Here is a 10,222-nt window from a genome sequence, read left to right as displayed (position 1 = left end):
GTGGTAGGCCGTCTGGCGGAATTTGTCACTGAGTGGGACAAGATCTCCACCGACTGATGGGTGCTGGCAGCTCTCGTAAAGACACTCTAGAATTCCAACAGAAGTGTCCGCAGATGATACGGTGGCCCGGCAGGAGCAGCACATCGCTCAGCTCTTGCAGGAAGTACGGGCCATGCTAGGAAAAGGGGCAATAGAGCTGGTTCCAAAGCGACTCTGGAATCTACTCTTGGTAAAAAAGACTGGGGTGGATGGAGGCCCATTCTCGACCTGCGACACGTAATCCAGTACCTAAAGTCCCAAAACTTCAGGATGGTCACGTTGCAGCATGTGCTTGGCCAACTGGAGGAAGGAGACTTCCTGACGTCGCTGGATCTAGAGGACGCTTATTTCCCCGTTCACGAGAAGCATCGGAGGTTCCTACGCGTCGTCGTACAGGGAAAACACTACCAATTCAAGGCCCTTCAGCGCCCAGGGTGTTTACCAAGTGCCTGGCACATGTTGCTGCCCATCTATGCCTACAACGGATACATGTGTACCTGTACCTCGACCACTGGCTCATCTGTGCCATGTCAAGGGAAATCGCTGTTGCACACATGGACAGGACCGTCCGTTTGCTGAACGATATGGGGTTCTCTGTGAACCATCCAAAATCCTGCTTGATTCCATCGTAGAACGCGCTGTTCCTGGGGTCCAGGCTCAACACTTTCTCCTGCCTAGTCTCTCCCTCGGAAGAGAGAATATCGACCATACTGGGCAAGGTGCAACGGCTGTTGGCACTGAACATCACCACAGTGTGAACCATCAAGTCGCTGCTTGGCATGCTGTCATTGTGTATTTACCTGATCAGACTCTGCAGGTTGCAGATGCGGCCCCTTCAGGAATTCCTGGACACTGCGGGTGTCTGAAACCTTCTTACACTCGATGAGGAGTTCCGTTGAGCGATAAGGTGGTGCGGTGTGCGCTTTAACATCTCTGGGGGCACAGATTTCCATAGTTCCCCTATATCCCGGGGCGGTCACCACGGACGCTTCCCTGAAGGGCTGGGGAACCCACACCAGATGTCTTCCCACCAGAGACCTGTGGCTACCGTAGAAGAGGCTTCTCCACATCAGTGTCCTGGAGCTGCAAGCGGTGTGTTCGGCTCTCAAGTCGTTCCTCCTCAAGGGCCAGGTGGCGAGGATCTTCACGGACAATACCACCATCATGTTCTACATCCGGAAGCAGGGGTGAACCAGATCCCCAGTGCTCTTCAAAGAGGGGCAGGACTTGTGGCACTGGGCTGTCACCCAAGGGATGTTCCCCATTCTTTTTCACCTGGTGGGAGTCGAGAACACCATCGCCGACTCACTCAGCAGGGAGCTGCGCTCTTGCCACGCGCAAGAGCTGCGGTAGGATCAAGTGGACAGCCTCTTCCTCAGGTGGGGTAGAGCCCAGATTGAGCTGTTCGTGATGGCGACAAATGCCAGAGATTCGCCAGTAGCTTCCACCAGCCGCGTTGCATGGGTAACATCTATTTACCTTCCCGTGGGAAGGCCTATTCCTGTACGCATTCTTGCCATTGTCTCTCCTGCTGCGAGTCATCCATTCACTCAAACTGTGCCAATGCAGGATTTTCCTCGTCGCCATGGCATGGACGAGGCAGATTTGGTGCCCAGACCTTCTCAGCCTATCGACGTTGCCTCCAGTCAAGCTGCCAGTGGTTGCGGATCTGCTCGCCAAAGGAGATAACGCAGTCCTCTATCACGACCCAGGATTGCTGAAACAAGGCCTGGCTCCTGCCACTTAGAATTTGTTGGTTACAAGCTACCGACCTGACTGCAGGGAGGTCCTTGCCAAGGCCAGAGTGTCGTTTACTCTCGAGTGCTACGGGCACAAGTAGAAGTGTTTTGCAGTGTGGTGCTGGATGCAGAAGATCAACCCTCGGAGGGTCACATCCCCGCAGATCCTTCCGTACTTGCTGTCCTTGGCCATGGCAGGCACATGCCTCCATCAAGGTACATCTGGTGGCTATCGCCTGCTACACCGGTCTCCGGGACGACCTTCTCTTTGAGGAACCCCTTGACTAGACAGTAACACCAAAGGACTTTCGTTCCCGCTGGTTAACGTGCCTGCCCCGGGGGGGGGGGTCGGTCATTCAAGCCTATGCCTCAAGCCCCTCTGAAGTTCCTTTTGTGGAGAACGGCTTTTCTCGTGGCCAGGAGAGTAGGTGAAATCCAGGCCCTGTCATGCAAGCGGCCTTATCTGACTTTTCGCAACACTAGGGTGGTGCTGCGGACTCGCCCCTCTTTCATGCAATGGTTTGTGGGAATTCCACTTCAGCAAACCTTTGGTGTTCCCTGTGTTTTTTCCAGCTCCTTAGTTGCCAGCGGAAAGGACTTTGCACTTGCTGGATGTGGCGCTTGCTCTGAAGTTGTGTGGCACGCACAAAGATTTTCCGGAAGACGTCTCACCTTTTTTGTGAACTTTGGTCCTGTTAACCATGGGAAAGCTGTGTCCAAGTCTTCCAGTTCCAGGTGGCTCTCCGGCTGTATCATGCACTGTCACTGCTTGGCAAGCTGACTGCCCAAGACCCCATTCCACCAGAGTGTTCGCTGTGACGACTGTTAATGTCTGGTGGTCCCCTGCTGGACATCTGCAGGGCTGCTACGTGAAGTACTCTAACATCCTGTCCCCTTTACTCCATACTGCATGGGCGTCCCTCGCTAGGGACGGGAGATGGAACCTTTTTCACCAGAAAAAAAACCTTCCTCCTAAAATTTAGAGATGCAGCCCTGGAAGCATATGCTCCCCTGACTCTGCCCTCATGTGCCACTCCTCAGTCCTTTTTTTCCACGTCGACTGGAATGGGCCGAATTCACCAGCGCTCCTGGTTTTGTCTTTGGCCATGTAATTTCACGTGCAAATACTCATCTTCTGGTTTTTTGTCTTTATCATTCAGGTACTCAGTCCTTGAGCTCCTCCCTGGCACATGTCGACTTCTACAGGGTTCAGCAGGTGTCCATCCTGCGACGGGCTCTTTCCAACTGAAGACCCCCATTCCCTCTGCCTATGTTGCCTTGTACACAGAACAAGCTTGCCTGCCGTGGTCTGAGCCAACATGCTCTTCTCAAGGTCACTGAAGAACAGACTAGCCAGGTGGAGGGAGCTCTTCCAGAGATCGCCTCCAGAGGACCTAAAGGACTTCATCTATCATTGATCCAAGGCCAAGGTATGGCCGCTCTTTTTCAGTGCAGCCCGCAGCAGAGACTCCTTCCCAAGGACTTGCCCATGCTGGAAGCTCTACTCAGGTCCTCAAACCAGCACGAATACCAAGGCTAAATTGGCTACAGGCCGAGAGGTCAGTGAATCCTCCTGTTGACTGTGCTGAGGGACCGAAAGGTTCTTTTACCGGGTCTTCACCAGAGGGGGGCACCTATACGTGTTCGACTGGCACACCCGCCGAGGGCGAAACGCCTTGGCCTGAGGAACAGGGTAAACCCCATGATCCACACTCAAGAGTCTGGGATGGGACGGGGGTGAGTGAGCCAAGCAACACTATGCAGGGATGAGGAAGGCAGCTCGACAAAATGGCCACCGTGCCAGACCTTTCTGACATCTGCCCGATACTGCACCAAGGCAGGGAGCAGGTGGAGGATCGTATGACAAGGTGGCACTGGTGTCAACCAGGTATGTGGCCTACAGCCTAACCTTCATTTACACAGGGCAGGTTCCTGCTGTGTCCGTATGGACGGGGCACGTAATGACTCCAGCAGCCACCTGCTAACCCGTCAATATCGCCTACCACCCCTCCTGCCTGTGAGGACAGATTTTTCAAAAAGTTCCTCGGGCTCATGAAATCTCCTCGGATGGGGGTCCTCCTCGGGGAAGGGCTCCCGCCAATGGCTCTGGCGCCGCACGCCCCAGTACAGGTGCCCCTGACCCTTGTTCAGCCTCTGCTGCCGGCTCCAGCCCCTCAACTGATAGTGCAGGTGGTTCCGTACCAGCCTTCGGCGCCCAGCACCCCTCCACCGATGATGGACCTGGACCCTCAGGTGGACACAGATGAGGAGGAGGACCCCGACACACTGTCAATAGCCAAGGCCTTCCATGAACATATTGCGGGGCTGGCAGAGTACTTGGGCCTTCCTCAACCTGAGGTTGAGCAACCATCAGAGGGGTCCTTGCCGAAGTCCTCATGCTACGTCCCGCAGCAAGAACTGGGATCCCCATGCAGTAGGATGTAGTCGCCTTGGCCAAAAAGGGCTGGGTCAAACCCCACTTAGTCCAGCTGGTCCATCAACGCCTGGGTGCAAAGTACATGCAGATGGAGGGGGATGCACTTTTGCTATTGGCCCACCCTCAGCCAGACACTTGGGTGATCACTGCAGCATCACTATAATCCAAGCTTGTCGTCCTCGGCCTCTTCCTCCGCATCGCTGCTGTGCAAGGAGAAGATCTTGGAGGCATACGGGAAGAAGCTGTATTCCAATGCATCTTCGTCAAGCTAACGTGGATGCCATTCTGACATCTGTGAACCAGAGGCTTTGGCGGAAAATTGCTGATTTCCTCCCAGAGCTTCCGGCGTAGAGTCAGTCACGATGCAAGGCAGGACTGGCAGAGGCCAAGATGGTGGCACAAGACATCAGCTCATATTGACGTCTCTGGCCGGGCCATCTGATTTGCCATGGGCATGAGAATAACAGCCTGGCTCTGTGCTACTAAAGTCAAGCTGGATGTCCAGGAACGTATGTTAGACCTTCCGTTCGAAGGAGGTGACCTCTTCCAAGCCACAACAGACGAAGAGCTGGACAAAAAGAAAAACATCTCACAAACGGCCAAGTCTTTATCCTTAAAAAAAGACCACGCCCAAAATGTACACCCAGTCACAGCAGCGCTTGGACAAGGTATGTACATACGGAGGGTTCTATGGCTTCCAAGAGCAGAGATCCAGGCAGCCTGACCGTTTGCCGACCCAACATCGGCGCAATCAACAAAAATGGCGGGAATAAGGTCTCTTTCCAGTCCCCCTCCGCAACAGCCTTGGAGGGAAAGCAGGCATGACCCGCCCCTCCGGGTCCATATGTCTGCATGTAGAGCAAGCCTGCCTCCCAATGGACAGTTCTGGCACCAGATTTTTTGCGGAGCCCTGGATCCTCTCCGTAGAATCCACAGGTATCTACCTACCCGTCCCAGCCTCTCCTCCACTCCCACAGGTTCGGAGAGCAACTCTTTTGGCAGAGATCTGGTCGCTCGTCGAGAGCCAGGCAGTGTAGGAAATCCCAGCCTCCATGCAATGCTTGGGTGTCTACTCCAGGTTGTTCGGCATTCAGAAGAACCAGGCAGGCCTGAGAATTGTGCTGGACCTTTCCACCCTCAACCTCTCCCTACCTCTACAAAAATTCTAGATGGTTACGCCAGCTTTGATAGCGGAGACATTCTGCAAGGGAGACTGGATGTGCTCCCTGGATCTGAATGACGCATACTTGCAGGTCCCGATTTGGCAACCTCATCGGTCTGTTCTACGATTCAGGATCATCGGCTACCCTTTGGCCTTAACTCGGCCCCCAGGGTCTTTACCAGTCTGATGAATACAGTGGCGGCCCACTACTCAGGGCCACCACATCTATGTGTACCTTAATGACTGGCTTGTCAGGGCTTCATCTCCGGAAGCGGTGAGCTGCACCTTTCATGCCCTCATGAACACACTTCACAATCTGGGAGAAGTAGCTGCAGTGTATGCAGATTGACCTTCTTGGGGCTCATCTGGGACACAGGCTCAGAGACCTTTCCCTTCGGTGGACAAGATCACTGCCATCAAGAGGGCCACTGTGCGCTTTCTCAAGTGACATTGGCCTGGTGGTATTAACACCTACTGGGGCTCATGGCAGCGGTTCTATTGGCTGTGCTGCACACGAGATTCAGGATGAGGAGGATACAGCTGCACTTTGCGGTATTATGGAACCAGGAGCGGGGCTCTCTGGTGGAGATGATCAATGTTTTTCCTTCTCTTCACCTGGACCTCACATGGTGGTCCAGGGACTTCAACCTGCGGATGGGCAAGCCCTTTTGGTAGCCTACCCTGCAGGTCATCATCGCTATGGACTCCTCTCTTGAGGGATAGGAGAGTCCACCCTGGATAACCACTGCGTCCATGGTACCTGGACCCGGCAAGAGTTCCACGTCAATTGGCTTGAACTGAAGGCCATCTGGCTAGTGCTCAGCCTTCTTTCTGATTGAGGGCAAGGTCGTCCTCATTCAGACGGACAACTTGACAAGCCCTGGAGAACATCTACCTCAGGGCCGTCCACCTTCTGGGGGAAATCCGGACTGGAGGCGGACAGGCTCAGCAGACTGGGAGATGACAATTATGAGTGGCAGCTAAATGACCTTGTACTGCAGGAGATCTTCAGCAGATGGGGACACCCCCAGGTGGATCTCTTTGCCTCCTGGGGGCAACAGAAATGCCAGCAGTTTGCCTCGGGGCAGGGCACCAGTTCCCTGGGTGAGGCATTTCAGATTCAGTGGAATATCAGCCTCTCAGAACGCCCATTCGCCTTCCGATGGGCCCAGTGCATCTTCTGGTGCTGGGGGGGGCAGGGTCATTCACCCTGAATCTAGCCACAGAAACTAGCCATCACAGCGTGGATCCTGAGCAGGTCATGCTAGGACACCTCAGCCTGTCACAGGCTAATCTAGAGATCATACAGGGAGTTGTGAGCAAAGCTTCCAGGGCCCAGTATAAGAGCAAGTGGACTCTACCTGCCCATCAAGAGGCCGCGCCATGTGTGGGACCTCAATATAGTGTTGGTTGCCCTGTCGCACAAACCATTTGATTCAATGGCGTCTGCGGACATGAGGCTGGTCACCATTAAGCTGGTCTTGCTAGTTGGCCTCACTGCACAGGATAAGTGAAATCCAGGCGCTGGTCCCCTCAGAGCCCTATACTATGTTTTCCAGGGATAAAGTAGTCCTGCAGACACACCCAAACATTCCTACCTAGGGTGCATTCCATCTGAACGAGGAAATAGTGCTGCCTACGTTTTGCTGAGCCCAAGGACGAGGCAGAGTTCTGCACTGCCTGGATGTCGGGTATGCCCTGAAATTCTACTTAGACGGGACCAAGGGCTTCCCCGAGTCGGATGCCCTTTTTGTCACCTTCGGTGGATCAAGGTCAGGATATTGGGCCTCTGTAGCCTGTTGGGTGGTCTTGGCCATCAAAGAAGCTTACGAGGGACAGCGTAAGCCACTGCCGGCCAACATGCATCCCCATGTGGTCAGAGCCAAGGCAACGGCTGTTGCATTCCAGTGGCATGTCGCTTGGCAATGCGTAAGCAGGGGGGCCACATGGGCCACTCCTTTGGCTTTTTGCAAGCACTACTGTTTGGATGGTGGCTCTAGATCAGGTGTGGTGTTCGGACAGGCGGTTCTTAGAAACCTGTTAGCTTAAGGAGGGTCTCCTCTCCACCCTGGGACCACACTCAGTGGTAATCGACCATGCAGTATGGAGGAAATGGGGAAGGGATGTAAGAGTAATTATAAATTACTCACTGTAGTGACTAACGTACTTAGTCCCCTTTCCTCCATATGTCCCACCATCCTCCGCCCCCCTAATAAAACTGGTGTCATTAGGCAATGTAAATCTATTGTCGATGGGTCTATGGGGACTGAGGTGTGTCTCTGGAGAGTGGAGTCTGGTGAAAAAGGTTGTTTCTTGGAAGGGATGCCCATGCAGTATGGAGGAAAGGGGACTAATCACTACAGTGAGTAACTTATATTTTCTAGGGAAATCAAAACCTTTTTTTTTTTACTTTGTTTTTATTGAATAGGTCTAAATGTAACAGAAGAACCAGGATGCCAGGCCATTACTTTACAATACAATTACAATGAGAAACATGTCAGAATTAACTCCCGCCTGCCCGCACGTAAGCTTACCAGGCCCCAGACATATGGCAGGAGGGGGAGGCACTGGAATTCCATAAATTAATGGAGGACACCAGGGTACAGGAAGGGGCGGCACTAGAATTCCAGAAATTAATGAGTCACTGGGATGCATAAAGGGCAATACATTACCTACTCCAGAATTGTTAAACGAGTGTGAGAATAGTGTCCGGCAGCGATGCTTGCAGAGCAGCCGGATGCCACCTTAGAGACAATATGACGTCTCGGACGGTGGACATGAGATATCCCGCATATATGAGCTACTGGGGTCCAAGGTGTGGAAGTACTTGCTCCAACTGAGACAAGTCTGGGAAGAAGAGGTGGGAGAACCAATGTCAGATGGGCTATGGGACCGAGCCCAAAGATGATATAAGAAAGTGCCACGGAACGCTAGGCTCCAACAGATCCGGCTATGTCATGCATAGAGCATACCTGACACCAAGTAAGATTGCCAGGTTTGGTGGCCATAATACTCAGAGATGCCCCAGGTGTGGGGAGGAGGAAGCGGGGATGTTACACATGTTCTGGGCTTGCCCGGAGGTGGGGAGGTTTTGGTCAGAACTTAAGACACGAATGGCAGTAAAAGGTACTATGCTGGAGGAGGAGTCGGCCTGGGCATGCATGCTGTGGGGCTTCCCTAGAGCACGGAATCTGAGGCACATTAGTAAGATGAAAGACCTGGCCTACATCCTGGCCAAACGGAGGATTGCAATGTGCTGGAAGGCAGCCCATAGGCCTAGGATAGAGTTGTGGTGGGCGGACCTCATGAAGTGGGTGGAGGCAGAAACGGCTGCTTGGTTCGACGCGGTCAGCAGGGGAGGAGAGGAGGAGGTGGGACCCCTACTCGAATGGAGGCAATTGGTGACTGCTATGGTGGGCCCCTCCGACTTGGATCACAGTGATGATGATACGGAAAAGACCATGTCAATAGACACGCCTGAAAAAGAAAATGCTGATGACACAGATACAGTGGCTCAAGTTAATGGGGCGAGTGGGAATAGGACAGAAGAGGGTTACGTATTCTGTAATGTTATGCTGTTAACCTAAGCACGGAAGTCCTAATTGTTTGTCATGTTTGGTGTGTTATAACATTTTTTTTTAAAAAAGCTTACCAGGCCCCAGTGGGCAGCGGACACACGAAGCAACGGAAGGAAGAATTAAAATCAAAATACTAGGCTAAACAGTTCCTGGTAGCGGACATCATGGGGTCCAAACTCAAATCCATGATAAGGGGCAACGCGTTCAAATCAGGTGAATAATCATGCAAGAGAAAACATAAAAACTTCCTCCGCTCTGCAAGGCTAGAGTCTCATTGCTTCACAGTGTTCAATTAGAAGAACCCCCTCATCCAATCATGCACAAAGGCATGGCATGGCATTGTTGGTTATTGCAGTCAGTTTTTCATATGTAAAAATTGCCCACAGTTTGCTGAGCCATTCCACTTTAGAGGGGGCGGATGCACCCTTCCATTTTTGGGCAAGGGCGAGTCTCCCCGCTCTCAGCATTGCCACAACAACTTTGGGGAAAGCAGACTGATCCGTTTTGGCCATAGGAGTACTCAGGAGGATCTCCAGGGGATTGAGGGATGGACCCCCACAATGTCCTTGATCCAGCTGAGCAGCGCGGACCAGTACACTCGAATGATAGGGCATTCCCACCACATGCGATAACAAGTGCCCTGCTGCGAGCACAATCTGGGGTATGTCGGGGAGACGCCCTCGAACATTCTAGACAGGACAGGGGGAGCTTTGCCAGGAATGAAGCATTTTAAAACTGTTCCATAGCAGAGGTGTACAAAGTCCCTGAGAAAATTGACATAAAGACCTCCCTCCACTTTGCTTCCTCCAGAGATATTCCCAACTGTTCCTCCCAAATTCTTTTGAACGGCTGTCTGCCCTCTAGGTTTGCCGTGGTAAGAGCGTTATATATTCTGGAAAGGGAGACCTTCCTGGAACTAGATTCCACCAAGACTCTCTCAAAAGGGGTAAAGTGTCGAGTCAGTTCAGCAAGCCACTTTGGATTGGTGAGTATCCCTTTCAGGCGAAGATATTCAAAAACTGTTGGGGGGGGGGCTTATCTCCCAATGCCTCAGTAAACTGGTCATATTCAATAAAAACACCCTCGCAGAAAAGTTGCGCTGCCCTCTCCAACCCTTCGTCTGAAACCTTTGGAGCCAAGGTCGAAGGGGGATGGGCAGGAAGAGAGCCGCTTCTTTTCCTTATTTGGCCTCCAGGACTCCCACAAGACAGCCAGGGTCGGGTGAGACTTGAGACATCCTGGAAGGAGTTTGTGGGGTGGGAGGCCC

Source organism: Ambystoma mexicanum, chromosome 1q, assembly GCF_040938575.1.
Source record: "Ambystoma mexicanum isolate Mex_15411 chromosome 1q, UKY_AmexF1_1, whole genome shotgun sequence".
NCBI classification, from domain to species: Eukaryota; Metazoa; Chordata; class Amphibia; order Caudata; family Ambystomatidae; genus Ambystoma; species Ambystoma mexicanum.
This window is presented reverse-complemented; position numbering follows the sequence as displayed.